Genomic DNA, 15,528 nt, shown 5'->3' on the forward strand with positions numbered 1-15,528 from the left:
TGCCAACCTTGAGACTCTGTTTTGCGTTATTTCACACGTATTTTCGAGTTTTGATTTAGGTCTCTGCGTGGTTTGCCATAAATCAGCAGAGTGGGGGTGGGTAGTGAAAGGACATCAAAACACAGCCCTACTGCTGTAGAATGTTACTCAAGTGACACTCCATAATTCAAATCCTGCAAACCATGGGGTAGCCAAAGCAGGGCACTGCGACAGTATGAGCTGTTTTTGTTAATAGAGATGAAATTATGGGTGTAGCTAGCTGGCAGTCCTCAAACAGACTTCAACAAACTGTTTACTCAGCTGTCCTCAGGCAACAACTTAATACTTGTGGATAAAATTATTCTCCCACCATCTCCCAAGTGGTATATTCCAGGGATCCCAATTTGTTCTCACTAATAAAAAGAAAGAACAAGTTTATAATTCTCCAAATACAGTTTGAGATTCTGGTTAGGTTTTGTTTTTAATGTATTCATAAAAATGGCCATGTCCTTTTGTGTTCTGCTGTTCAAAAATCTATAAGAAACTGGAGATCTAAAATGCTTTGTGTGGCCTAAAGAAGCCTTGTGGTCCCTAACACCAAAACCTTGGGATTTTTTTCTTGGCTTGCACTATTCCCTTCATCCTCAGTGCCTTCCCTTCCTCTCTCCTCTCACGCATCCTTTTCGGTCCAGCTCAGGCTACTCCTCCTAGAAGTCTTCCCTTATCCCCTAGCTTCATCCACCTGAAATTGACCTATGAATTTTCTCTGATCCAGTTTTTTAAAAATTTCATGCACTGTTTTAAGATATACAAGACTATACAACAAATAACACAATAATCACCAATTTTCCCACCACCCATAGGTTAGAAGCCCCCTGAGTACTAGAAGAACCACTATCTGATTTTGATATTTACCATTCCCATGGATATCCTCATATAATTACATATTTTATATAATATATAATACATTTATATGTGATATATAATTATATGCTCTACATAAAATATTAACAGATATTTGATATTAATGGATATATATAGTATAAATAATATATTTTAGTACATTTTAAGCTTTATGTAAATGTTTTTATGCTGTGTGTATTCTTCTAAAACTTGCTTATTAGGAAGGGGGGCTCACATTTAGGTTTATCAGATTTATCATGTTGATTCTCATAGTTCAGTCATTTCTGTTCCTATAAGGTATTTCATCATCAAAAGTTATCACTCTTAGACTTCCCTGGTGGCGCCGTGGTTGAGGGTCCGCCTGCCGATGCAGGGGACTCGGGTTCATGCCGCGGAGTGGCTGGGCCCGTGGGCCACGGCCGCTAGGCCTGTGTGTCCGGAGCCTGTGCTCTGCAGTGGGAGAGGCCACAACAATGAGAGGCCCGTGTACCGCAAAAAAAAAAAAAAAAAGTTATCACTCTTGTTGGTGCGCATTTAAGGTGTTTTCACCTGAGCCCATAAATTTTTTTAAATCACTATTATGACACTACTATTGTATCTTAAGATTATTTACCTATATATTTTTTTACCCTCTATGAGATTAAAGGTTTCTTGAGGGCAGAGACCACTTTTTGTTCATCTTTATATTTGCTGCAATGCTTCCTACCGTCCCATGAACCCAACTGGTGATCCATGTGTGTTTGTTGTTTTGAATCAAATCCCTACAAGAGAGCCAGGAGGCATCAGTTTTTTACAAATGAGGAAACTGACATCATGTAACTGTCCTGTGAGCTTAGAAGTTAGATCCCCTGGTTCCCTTGGCTAGGAAGTTAAGCAGTGCTGTCTTAAAAACCATTTTCATTTGCTAGAGAAGATCAGAATTGCTTTTAATCTCTATATTTCTATCAAAATATATTCATAAGACTGAAGTTTTTAGTCCAGAACTTGAAACTTCTTGGAAAAAATTTAAAAGTCACATTAGCTCTGCTTTTCATATGGAGGAACTGCATCTCGTGATAAAATGTGATTGAATTAAAAACAATTTTTTAACGAAGATATAATTCATATACCATAAAATTTACCTGTTAAAAATGTACAATTCTGTGGTTTTTAGTATATATACAGAGTTGTGCATCAATGCTATCCAATTTTAGAACATTTTCATCACCCCAAAAAGAAATTCCTTATCCTTCTTCTCCCATCTCCAGCCCCTGGAAACCACTAATCTACTTCTTGTCTCTAAAGATTTGCCTGTTTTGGATGTCTCATATCAGTGGAATCATACATTGTGTGGCCTTTTGTGACTGGCTTCTTTCACCTAGTATAACATAAGGTGTTTTTAAGGTTCATCCATGAACCTTTTCAAGGTTGCATCATGTATCAGCACTTCATTCCTTTTTATTGTCAAATGATATTCCATTATATGGCTATACCACATTTTATTCATCCATTCATTAACTGATGGATATTTGGCTTGTTTCTATTTTTTGGCTATTATGAATAATGCTGCTTTGAACCTTCATGTACAAGTTTTTTTTTTTTCTTTTTCATGTACAAGTTTTTGTGTAGGCGTATGTTTTCAGTTCTCTTGGGTATATACCTATGAGTAGAATTGCTGGGTCATACGGTAACTCTATGTTTAATTTTTTGAAGATCTGCCAAACTGTTTTCCAAAGCAGCTGTACCATTTTACGTAGTACAATAGTTCCTTATAAGGAACTCAACACTCCAAAGACATTCCTAGCTTAATTCTTATCATTGAATGTTCTGAATTTTAAAACAATGTCTGAACTCACTGTATTATTCCCCGATGTCACTACACTTGTATTTCTCTAACTTAATTTTCTCATTCTTACCCTTATAGTTGTGAATGAAACAATCTCATTTCAGGTTGCATTTATATATTAACCTCGATTTGGCCTAGTTTCACTGTAGTGAAAAGTCCTTGTAGTGCTTTCCCTCCCAAGTTTGTTTTATCTAGCAAACAAATGGCTCTGGTATAAAAAGATTAACAGAAAAGTACCCACCCTGGTTTTAAAATATTGATCTTTTCATGTAACTGCATTACAGTAGCAATGTAGGTGATTCATCTTTGAATGAAAAGAAGAAAATAAGACAGTGGGAAGTGTGAAGTCCTGCAATCATCACCGCAAAACAATCAGAACAAGAACAAATCAATCTGCTGTCCAGATGTTTGCCCATCAAAAGTTCTGGGACTTGTGACTCATCTCTGTTTTGGAGGCTTTTTTTAATTGCACAAATATAAGCCTTCACACTGTTTCTTTTAAATTTTTTGACGCTTGGTGAATTTTTTAAATTGAATTTATTTTTTTCTGATTGAAAGATACGTGTTAATGCCAAAAACAATTTTTAGGAAATGTAGGAAAAAAGAAAAATAAATAAAAGTAAGTAACCTATAACCCAATTACTCAGAAATGACCACTCTCAACAGAGTATTTTCTTTCAGTCTTTTGTCTATGCATAAATATTCTTTGAAAACATCGTTTCTCTGGTTGAACGACATGTCTTCACATGAATGTACCATGATTTATGGGACCATCCCCCTGATGAAGAACAGTTTATTGATCTTTTCTGTATTGTTTGTTGATGTTTCCATGCTGAATTGTGAATACCTTTAATTCATGTTCACATTATGGTGGGAAAGATGACCCAGGCATACAGAACTTACCTACTCTTCCCGTGGGAAAAACAGGAAACAAGAAAATTTCATAAGAAAATACTGAGAACTTGTAGGTACTAGAAAAACGTCTTCATGTAAACAGTTTTCCAGCTGTACTTTATAATTTAATGTACAATTAATATAAAAAGTTGCCTAGTACTTAGGTCTAATAGTGACAAGGCAATAGGTTTTAACTTAAAAGCAGAGGATTATGGTAACTGTGCATAGAAAGAGGCCAAATAACACGTTAAGGACTTTTGGTACATTAAAGATGTAGGGATAGGAAATTATCCCTCCCCTTCCTTTTAAGATTTGGCTATCAGTTATCATTAGAACTGATTATTGTTGTAAATCTGTGATTCTCGATCATGTTGGAGATATAACATTAGTTAAATTTAATAAAAGTCTTCATGCTTTCCTTCATGAAATCCATTTACAGATACAGGGACTATTTCCATGGGCATATAAGTAATAAGGAGTATGAGTAAGAAATGAATTCAAATTACATTTATCATTATCATTTTTGGAAACTCCTTAAGGAAATGGAAAACGTCCTAGTATGCTGCCAAAAACGACAAAAAAATGACTGGGAGTAGAGAATAAAGATCATTTTTATAATTAATTCATATGATCCAGAGTAATAAATATCACTTGGGTAATTAAACAGGACTGAAAAAGAAAGTTAACAAAATAAACTTATTTCAAAATGCTGACTACTTTTTCCCTTCATTTCTTACCCATGAGTCAGATATATCAAATATATCTTGACTTTATGTTAGGATTTAATAGCATATTTTTACAGATTTTAAAACTCCTCTCATTCATTCCAAACTGAGGAAGCCAATCATTTTTACCGTTGTTGTGAAATACCAGCCATGCCAAGACAGATTTCTTCCTTCTCAATGCATGTGCAATCTTATAAAGAGCTTCTGGTGACTCAGAAAATCCCATGCATCAATTTTCCAAATTGGATCTTATGTGATTAAAAATAAATTTAAATCAAACAGAGACTTTGGTGTGCTGAGAATTCCCATGTCAGGAGTTGGCAAGTGTCAACCATGTGTAGGTGTATGTGTGCTCACTAATACTATATGAGCCTTTAGGACCTTATTTGAAAAGTTCTTTCCTGGAAGAAGAGTAAAGCGTACCGTTTTGGAATGCAGCCGGCCATATCCAGCTCTGCTTCAGAGGCAAAGAGACGGGGGTGGGTAGACACAAAAAAACTCCACCGTTTAAAAATCAAAGAAACAGGCTCACCAGATTTGTTATCCTGGGATATTTATTACCTGTAATTAGTTTCTGCCTAACCCTTCTTAGGTGAAGGAGAAAGGAGAAGGATGAGTATTCTTATAGCACAAATAATGCATTTTTCTAAATTATACTGACTCCCTCATCCAGGCCTGCTTACCGTGACTGTCATAAATTGGTGGCTGTGACTGGGTTTTTCTGTTTATAGATGAAATTGACCAAAGGCATAACCTGCTTTTGGTTAGTGAAAGAGAAGGGTAAACCTACATAGGTAGTCAACATCTGGGGTCCCTTGAAGTAAATAAGGAGTGTTGGCAATGAATAGAGGAAGGAAAGGGCACTTCTTCCAAGAAGGTCATATGGTTGGTTATCTAGATAAGGTCTCTAAGCCTTGTTAGAAACTTGGAATTCGTGCTCCTCAGACTGTCCTGTAAGACCCAGCTGAAAACCGCCTGGCTGTGACTCACCCTCCTGTCACCCCAGATGCTGTCCAGTTCTCTGATGCTCATTTTCTGTCCCTTCCACTAATCTGGCACTTAAGACTGTCAGGATTTGGTATGTATACTTTTTATTCTTCCAACTAAACAGTAAGTTTCTTGAGGGTAGGAGCCAGGTCTTCTGCTTCTCTCCACTTCCTGCTGTCTTTCCCACACTGTCCAGCCTGTTGGATTGGTTTCTGTGTCTCAGGCAAGGAAACTGCAGTCTGCAGTGTAATGCTTCTGCCTTTATACTTGGGAGATGAAGAAGCTGAATGTCAACTGAACAGACAATCCCCCCATGAAGTGGCTGTGCTCTATACCACACAAAACACAACTTTCCCATTCTAGATGGAGGAAATAGCCTTTAACTGAGTAATAGAAAAGGCATTCCACAATTCAAGGCATGATTAAATACTGTATTTAATTAATACTGTATGTAATTTAATACTGTATTAAAATTATTCAAAATCAAACCTGTGTAGAGCACCTGTACTTTGGTTCTTAGTGGTCCTTTCCACTGTTGTTCTTTGAAATATATTGAAGCAGATCCCCAACATACAAGACAGTGTTTTTTTCTTTCAGCGGTGAGTAGCTACAGCCTACTTTTTCCCCTTTGCCCTGTAGTTTACATTTGTGATGGCAGAGTGGTAACATATATCTAAACTGTCTTAGCCAAAATAGGGCTAGGTTCTGAATACATATTAAATTGGAACTTGAGGAATCGATTTATGTGATTTCTGTAACATTGAACTCTGAGGGGAGAAATATTCATTCCTGCCAAAGCATCGCCAAACGTTTTACATCCTAAAGGAGGGGTGGATTTGCTGTGTTATAGTGTAGGGAAGGCCATGGTGTGGCTGAGTTGACCTTCCTAGGGGCAGATGCCCTAGCGGGGACAGTAATGAATGAAGCCATTTGGAGACATGAGTGCCCTTTGATTATCCTGCATTCAGCAAAACAGATGGGATACCCATGCTCTAGGGAAAGTATGAAGAGAAATCCTGAAAAATCCCTAATCTGCCTGATTCATATTGAAATTATGCCTTATTTGCACAAAGCCGTTAAATAGGCTGTGATGGGAAAAAGAACTTCTAAAATGTTGGTATGTGGTCTTAACGAATCTACACGAGTGAAACTATCTGGCAGTGTTTTCATTTCCAAAGGAACTGGGCTTGAAATGTAAAATTTGTCTTTAGTCTGCAAGCAAACTCCAGAAGTCAATTTGAGAAATACCTTTGTGAAAGGTCAAGCAGTGCTCAGGGTAAGTCATCCACAGCCTTTCCTGCCCAACCTGAGAAGCCAGACCTTTAGCACTAAGGTGGCTTCCACACAATATAAAGATATTTCCCTCAATTTTAGGGTATTTCTCTCACCTGTATAAAAGTGTAACTTAATCATTTGAAATAAATTGAGAGGTCGGACAAGATAGTTACACAGAGTAGCTATGAATTCTTCCATGAAATTTCCTGTCAATCAAGTAGGTTATTGTTTTATACAATTTTTTTTTTTTTTCTAGAAATAGTGTATCTAGTGCTTAGACTGCGCCGAGGCAGTGGGTTTGGGCTTTTCTACAATTTTAAAAATTAAAAATGAACTTTAGGAGCTGAACTTTTACTAGAGATATTGCTGAATCCAAAAATACATTAGACTTCAACAACGTGAAATTTTAAATTGAACAGTTTTTCCCGTACATGAACAAACTTCTCAACCAAAAATAGATGACTGTGCATACTCGTATGTCTGTCTGTTGTTTTGGTGAAAATACAGTAGGCATGTTTCTGAAGAAATTTTTAGAAAGGCTTACATAGCATCTTTTCAGATATAAAGTTAAGGTAATGCTAGGATGTTTGTTACGGTGGCCTTGCCATCTCCAGATATAAGTGTCACGCAAAATTTGTAAAGTCTCATGTTGATACACCGTCAGCAGCAGAAACTAAGAACAGCATGCTTAACTGGAAAACTTGAACATGTATGAAAAATAAGAGAATATATCCAAAGTAGGTAAAATATATCAGTTTTTTTAATTGAAGTATAGTTGATTTACAGTGTTGTGTTAATTTCTTCTGTACAGCACAGTGATTCAGTTATACATACATATACATTTTTTGTTTTTATATTCTTTTCCATTATGGTTTATCATAGGTTATTGAATATAGTTCTCTGTGCTACACAGTAGGACCTTGATGCTTAAAAATATATCAGTTTTAAAATTAATTTTTTTAAGTTAAACTGAAAATGAAAAGAAGAAATGAAAGAAACCCTGGTGCCTCGTCACATAAACTTCCCATTTTTGAAAGCAGAATCTCTCAACCAGTAACAACTGAGGAGGCAAAAGATGTTAATAGGAAGATGGGATTTAATTCCACTTGATTTTATCCAACTCAGTAGACATTTTGGGGAAGGGAGTATTGGAAGGTAAGTGTTGAAAATATCAAGAAGAGTTCACATTAAGGATTTGGCATTTCTTGGGGCATTTTATTTTATTGTTTAGGTTTGTTTTCATTGATTTAAAAACTGTATGTTTTAGTCAAAAACCTTGGAATATTTATTCATTTATTTAATTTACTTTTTACTGAAGTATAGCTGAATTACAATGTTGTGTTAATTTCTTCTGGACAGCAAAGTGACTCAGTTATACATGTATATACATTTCTTTTTTCATATTGTTTTCCCTTATGGTTTATCACAGGATATTGAATATAGTTCCTTGTGCTATACAGTAGGACCTTGTTGTTTATCCATTCTATACATACCAGTTTGCATCTGCTAATCCCAAACTCCCACTCCTACCCTCTTCCACCCCTCTCCCCCTTGGCAACCGCCAGTCTATTCTCTATGTCCCTGATTTTGTTTCTGTTTCATAGATAGGTTCATTTGTGTCATATTTTAAATTCCACATGCAAATGATATCATATGGCATTTGTCTTTCTCTTTCTGACTTACTTCCCTTAGTATGATAATCTCTAGTTGCATCCATGTTGCTGCAAATGGCATTATTTCATTCTTTTTTATGGCTGAGTAGTAGTCCATTGTGTATATGTACCACATCTTCTTTATCCATTCATCTGTTGATGGACATTCAGGTTGTTTCCATGTCTTGGCTATCATGAATAGTGCTGCTATGAATGTAGGGGTGCATGTGTTTTTTTGAATTACAGTTTTGTCTGGATATATGCCCAGGACTGGGATTGCTGGTTCATATGGTAACTATTTTTAGTTTTCTGAGGAACCTCCATACTGTCTTCCACAGTGGCTGCACCAACTTACATTCCCACCAACAGTGTAGGAGGGTTCCCTTTTCTCCACACTCTCTCCAGCGTTTGTTATTTGTAGACTTTTTAATGATGGGCATTTTAGAAGTGAGCAAGTTGTCGAGGGAGAAATAAGGTTCAATGAGCCAGAGACTGAGTTAGCCAGTGGTGAGGCGAGGGGGACACCATAGGCTCTTCCACAGTCTGTATGGAGCAGAGGAGACACCGGAGTGACATTGCTATGAGGTCTTGCATACACATCCACCTGTGCATCTGAGGTTTTGTTTTACTTGGCACTTCTTGCATGAGAGAAGGAAGGAAGGAAGAAAGGGAGAGAGAAAAAAAAGAAACGATAAGGATGATTCGACATTTCCAGAAGTTAGGGGAAAACCCTTGCCCCCATGAAATTAGTGATTGATATGAACAATGAAGAGGTCTAAGTATTAGCATGAGACAGAGAAGCTAGCATAATAGATCTCCAGAATACTAACCCTCAGGGGAATCCTTAGGTGTCTCCCTCATCTCATGCTTAAGCCCAGCCCTGATATATAAGCTCACAGATCACATTTCCCCTTAATATGCAATGTCCCCCCTAAAGGCTGACTTGGTCTTATCATTGGCACCATCTTCATGTCACATTTACTGCTTGATTAACTGGCTGATGAACCAGAATTATTTATCACATTCTTATATTATGGTTCCTCTCCCCTATTTTTTATCCAAAATATCACTTGTTCCAAATTACGTGTGAAAATTAGTAGACTTATATATTGGTCCCAAAGTCATCTTCCTTCAAGTTTATAAAACACTTTATTTGTAAGGCTAATGAGGGAAATCATTATATTCTGAATAAAAACAAAATCAAATGTATACCATATAACCGTTTGTCATGATCAGGTTATTTTGAAATAAAACAAGAAAATTGTAGACGTCTCTTCCGTTTTCCTCCTCCTTTTCTACTTGCCACCAACAGGATCAGCAGAAAATGTACCCTCTGGGTCACCAAGTAGACATTTGGCTTAAACTGGCCAAGAACAGGGTCAAGAGTGTGGACAGCTGCGATGAAATGAGGGGGGCATTTAGGGACACCTGGTTTGAGAGCCTTGAGGGAAACCTCGGGTGAATCAATTAAAATCTCTGCCTTAGCTGGCTCATGGTTAAATGGGCACAAATCTTATCCACCACATGAGGATCCAATATAACCAGTAACTCTAGTGTAAGCACCACAGACAGAGCTTGGCACAAAGCAGCAGTGAATAAACCTTGCTTGGGTTTTCTTTAATAAGCCACTTCCTGAATGAATGATTCCTCTGATCCTGGGCAATGCCGGTCTGGACAAACTGCCGATACACTGGCAGCCTTAGATATAAATATCCACCAAGGAATGAGAAAACAACAAATGCAACCACCCAAATGAGTACGGGAAGGACGCCATATTATCTCTGAACATGGCCCCTGAATGGGTGATAAACACTAATGACTGTCATCACTCAGATGACTTTGTCCTGTTCTGAGCATCTTCCCACCCTCATATTTCATTACAATTGATGGGTTTTCTTGTCGCGCATGAAGCATTCAGGGTAAACACAGCTAGTGCGACACTCCAAGTCTTGCAGGGGTAAGAATGTGTGTCTCCACTTGCCTTCAGGGCCTGCAGGGCCTGCAAAAGACAGCTTGACACGGGCATCCTTTGGCCTTCTCACCGCCCCTGCTAACCCAGCCCTGATAAATAAGCCAGCTAATTGAATTAATAAACAACTCTTTCTTTTTTTTTTTAAACAGCCAGCTGGCGTGCAATCAAAATGTGTGATAAATTGTCTGTCACTGCTTTAACCACAGCGGGAGGGGAGTGGAAAAATTAGCCACTTCAACCCTTTCTCGCTGCTCCCAGTTTTCCTGCTCTGTTCGCTCAGCTATAGGATTTTCCCCCGCGCCCTGGTGTTCTCGCTTTGGCTGAGGTCCAGGACCGAGTCGCTATGGGTGGAGAAACGTATTTGGCTGCCCTTGATGATGGATCCTTAAGCCCAGGCATTGTGGGGGGAGGCAAAAATGCCGAGCCAGCCTGTGGGAAAGCGAGATTTGTCTGCTGCCCTGGCAGGGAGGGTTCGGTTATGAGCCTGTGGTTAGAGCCCACAAGATTTTCGTTAAGGGAGGGGAGTGGATGTGGTTCACAGGCAAAGTATTGTGATGTCTGCTTTTTCTTGCCCACCTCTAATGCCAAACAGCTTTGGGGACTTTCTGGAATGAGTGCGAAGGGCTCGCCAGAGTCTTCGGGAATATAAGTGGCAACCACTTTTCACCCATTCTTGCACCTTAGTTTTCTTCGGTATCTCCTTCCACTCTCTTCTCTTTGGACCCTAAGACCTGATTTCAAGTCACTCCTGTTAAAGGTATTGACGTTCAGAAGCTGGTCTTCAGGATAACAGATTCTGTACAATTTAAGGGGACTTTTCCGTATTCATTTTTTGGCTGATCCCCAGTGCAGTTTCTCAAAGTCAAAAAAATAAACAGTCCCCTTCGGGCTAAATCCATGTGGAGCCGTCATTAGGCTTTTCTGTGTCGTCTCATTTTGTCGGGAGTGGAGACCTCCTGGGGTTCACTTGAGTTGGGAAGCATCTGGATTGTATATTCACTTTAACACCGTAATTCTCTTAGAGGTGCTTTCATTTTAGGATGTTGCCTTGTGTAATAATATACAAGTCATCTGCAGGGAACGATCTGGAACTGGCAACAGATGTAGACTGGGTGAATGCAGGGGTTCTTGATCTGTTTGATTCATGGGCTTCCAAACACTTACACTTCCAAGGAACTTTTCCCAGAGGATATGTGCTTTTATTGTCTATATAGAGCAAAACTTTAATCCACTACCCTTAAATGGGGCTGCGTGAAGCCAGGATAAAGTGATGGCTTTTTTTTTTTTTTTTCATCCTTCAGGAAAACAAAACTTTTTGGGTAAACTTCATGGAATTGCTAAAGTCAGACCTTGATTATTATCAGGCAAAAATTATCAGGCAAAAAATGATTCTATTCTTATACTAGAATGTTTACTACAGGTCTTTTTCCTGCTTTCATTGGTATTTTCATCCCTGGCTGTGCTAAGCTTCTCTGCAGATCCAACAGCTTCTTAATGGGGGTGGTATGGTGGAAAGGAGAATTAAAGTAATTCGGAACCGACAATGTGAAGTATTGTGCTTGGGAAACTCCAGGACATTCACACCTCTGTGGAACAGTAACTGGCTGCCTGAAGAATGCACTTGAACTCCATGGGACAGAATCCAAAAATTCCAACAAGGATCCTGTTTAAAGGGCCATAGGAAAATCTCTGGGCAGACTTATGCATTATTTCTGGGACCTGGTCATGTGCCATTGTACCTTCCCCCTCCCCTTTCCCCCTTCTTCATCCTATACACACGTGCACACAGACCCACACACCCACATACACTGACCCCATGTTTTGTTCCATTTCCTTGGTCGTGAGGCAGATTCCGATGGTGTTGAGAGAGAGATGGTGATAGTTCCAAGAAGGATATTAGTGGTCATGTCAAAAGGCTGAAGGAGGAGACAGCCAACTTGCATGAAGCTTCGTGACATGCTTCGTGAAGGATTTTACATGCCTTGTCCCCAACGCTTTCAAAGAAAACATGAGACGGAAAATTCAAGCTTCCATTTTTTCTATGACATACTCTGTTTTTATTTTACAGAAGATCTGAGAGGAGAAAAGAAGTAAGGGGAAGTTATGCAGATTTCCATATTTCCAGGCTCCCCTCTTAAAATTCTTTATAGATGGAAGGTAGGGTGCAGGTGGGAGGGAAGTCCTCCTCCCACCCTTATTGACTAAATAAAGGTGGACTCTATCTACTAAAAAGGTTTATGAGAACGTTTATTGGAATCTCTGGATTTTGGTTAATTATTTGAAAGTAGGAGTATTAAATTCACTGTTGAATCCAGAGCCCACTGTGATTAGTTTTCTGCAGACAAATAGGGTATATACCTCTTCTCCCACTACACAGGCCCAATTCCACGTGCAAACCTAAGAAGTGACTGAGAAGAGAATGTCAGGGCTGAAACTTTACATACTTCCCTTTAAAGATCTTTACGGGGTTGGAATTATTTGAAAGATAACAGAATACAACGCAATAACCATTTTAGGAGCCAGAGGGAGAAAACTGGGAGAAGTGCCCCAGCTGCCATTGGGAAAGGAGAGTACGGTTAGGCCCTTACTGACACTCCCCGATAGGTCTTGGGGTCTGCCCTTGCCTCCTAGTTTGGCAGATCCTACCAGGAGCACCCGCCTCCAGCTGAGGAGATGCAGATGCCTGCCAGTTTAACAAACTCTGCTCTTAGCTTCCCCCCAAGCACAGTGGCTGACACTGTCGCTGTGACTCCTGACAAGAAGTAGACCAGCCTCAGAACACATTGCCTCAGTGCCACGGAAAATACACGGCACATGGGCTGTTAGCATTTTCAGATGTCATCTCTGTTTCTTATTTAACTTCAAGATGCAGCTGAGTTCCAGAATAGTCTCCAGGATAGCAGAGGAAGCTTGGACTGGCAGTCAGGAAGCATGGGATCTAATTCACCTTCAACCTTGAACTTGTCATGGGACCACGATAGCCTTTTAATCTTGCTGAGCCTCCTTTTTTTTTAATCTGTGAAAGATATCTTGAAATATAAATAAAATGTAATCTGTGTTTTGCTCCAGGTGGGCCCCCAAACTCTTCCAGTTATTAGAGCCTATGGTTATAGAAAATAATTCTCCGTGTCGTTTATGATCACTGCCATTTGTGAGACAGAGTGAGTTGATGAATTCCATTAAGGACAGAGAGGAAATGTCACACAGAAGATATTTTGTTATTAAGTTGGATTTTGATACCAGCCCATTTTAATATCCACATCACAACAGTCTTGTGGAGTCTCCTTCAAAGTAATCAAATAAATAACTGATTGGTAAATGGCATTGACTCCTGGTTTAGTTAACCTGGCAGTCAGATTAAGGCAGGGTTTCTCGATCTTGGAATTATTGACATTTTGGCTAGAGAATTCTTTGTTGTGAGGGACTGTCCCATGCATTATTAAATGTTCAGCAGTATCTCTAGGCTGTACCCATTAGATGCCAGTAGCGCCTCCCCTCCAAGTTGTGACAATCAAAAATGTCTCCAGATATTGCCAAGTGTCCCCCAGGGGGCAGAATCACCCTCAGTTGAGAACCACTGGATTGAGTCGTGACTAAAAGTCCCCAGTTTAGGTCAGGTTTAACTACATATATTTGATATGCTGCAATCTGAAAATGCTAGTTAGCCCCAGAACACCAGCAGTATCTATTAGGTTCAGGTTAGAACAATCTAACCTTGATCGGAAATAGCACTAGAAATAACCCATTTAATCTACAGTGTCCCAGGACCTCAGAATAATGGAATCTACTAGATTTCAATCTTTTTGGAAATGGGCAGAATTGCCTTTGTATAATATATCTTACTGTGCACAGAATAAATGCTCATTAAATGTATGTTGAAAGAATGAACAACTTCCCCCAAAACACCAGGGGAGCACAGAAGGAGGAGCTGCCATGCACAGCCAGTCATTCTGGGTGATCTTTATTCTACAGGAGAAAATGAAGCAAGTGTTGGCCAGTTGGAAGGGAAGAAAGAATCTTTGGGAGGGAGGCTGCCATTACCCTAGCTGAAATGGAGCCAGGTTAAAACTCTCTTCTGATTTAAAAAAAAAAAAAAAATGTCATGGAACATTTAATGACCAGCCACAGTGCATTAGAGCCGAAGCTATATGTACGTCACCCATGCTCCCCAAGAGCATGTAAGAGTGAAAGATTCAGTTACTTTAAGTCTTCTGTGTTCCTAAATTGGCATATATTTTAGTGGCGTGGGATGTGGAAATCTCATATGTGCATCTGACATGTTAATCTCCCTAAAATGGTGGCCTCACTGTTTTTCCTAATGCACTTCAAGAGTATGACCTTAAATTGCATTTGAAATGTCTCACTCAGTTGTCCTGACAACTTTCTTTTCTCAGAATAAACAGAATCCACCTGTATCTCTCACCAGAGACATGAGTACTGTATTGAGTTGGTTTTCATGTTTGATGTTTTATAGGTATTCTTTGAACCAACCTTCAAATTCAGGACAATATTAAATCTAAATTCACGAATCATCAGGTCTGATTCATGAGATGTGTAGATTTTGGCTGATATTATTTTGTAACCATTAAGTTCTGAAATGATCAAAACTGACTTAATAGGAGAAGCTTTGCCTCTTACCTGGGTAATTATTGTCATTTAGAAGGAAATCAACCAGGCTGGTGATCTTCCAGCCCCATCTCCACACTTCACTGTGGGTGTCTGTTTTAAAATTTGAATGGCAAGTGCTTTGGGGAAACATTACCTAATTAGCCCTGGGTGAGAAATTCTCTTCTGTGGTGTCCTTTTGATAATATACTTAATTGACAACTGATGTTACCGCGATCTGAATTTTATCTGAGATCAAAGCTAAGCAAAGAGCAGGAGAGAGTGCTTTTGGAGGGCTTACCATCTCTGCACATGAAGAGTGTGCAAAATTAGGATTCAGAAAGAAGTGTAACTGTTATTTCAGAAGGTAGATTAATATAGTACTAAGTACCAGTGTGCTCAGCGTGAATCTTGAATACACACTCCTAGAGTCCCTGATGTTCATCCTGTGATACACACTCTATCTTTAAGTGAAAAATGGAGACTAGTTTAAAAATTTTAAACCTGGGATGATAAAAGAAAGACTTAGAAGAATGAGTACATGCTTCTTTCCATTCATTTTCCCTGTCTATATTTCCCCAGTCTTCCAAGAACACCAAGGGAGGCAATATTGTGTAGCCAGATTGAGTAACTTAGATGTATTTTTTCTTGTTGGAATCTGATTTAAAGATTCCCCACCCTCACCCCTGGGAAAATAGTTGGGGTTGGTTG

At 39.0% G+C, this 15,528-nt stretch overlaps 1 protein-coding gene across 1 annotated transcript in view; it reads left to right on the forward strand.

Annotated features, from left to right (window-relative positions):
• The window catches only part of CREB5 (cAMP responsive element binding protein 5), a 334,186-nt gene that overhangs the window by 282,146 nt on the left and 36,512 nt on the right, over positions 1–15,528 (forward strand). The gene's annotated exons all lie outside the window — the stretch shown is intronic.

The sequence above is a fragment of the Phocoena phocoena genome, chromosome 9 (assembly GCF_963924675.1).
Source record: "Phocoena phocoena chromosome 9, mPhoPho1.1, whole genome shotgun sequence".
Lineage (NCBI taxonomy): Eukaryota > Metazoa > Chordata > Mammalia > Artiodactyla > Phocoenidae > Phocoena > Phocoena phocoena.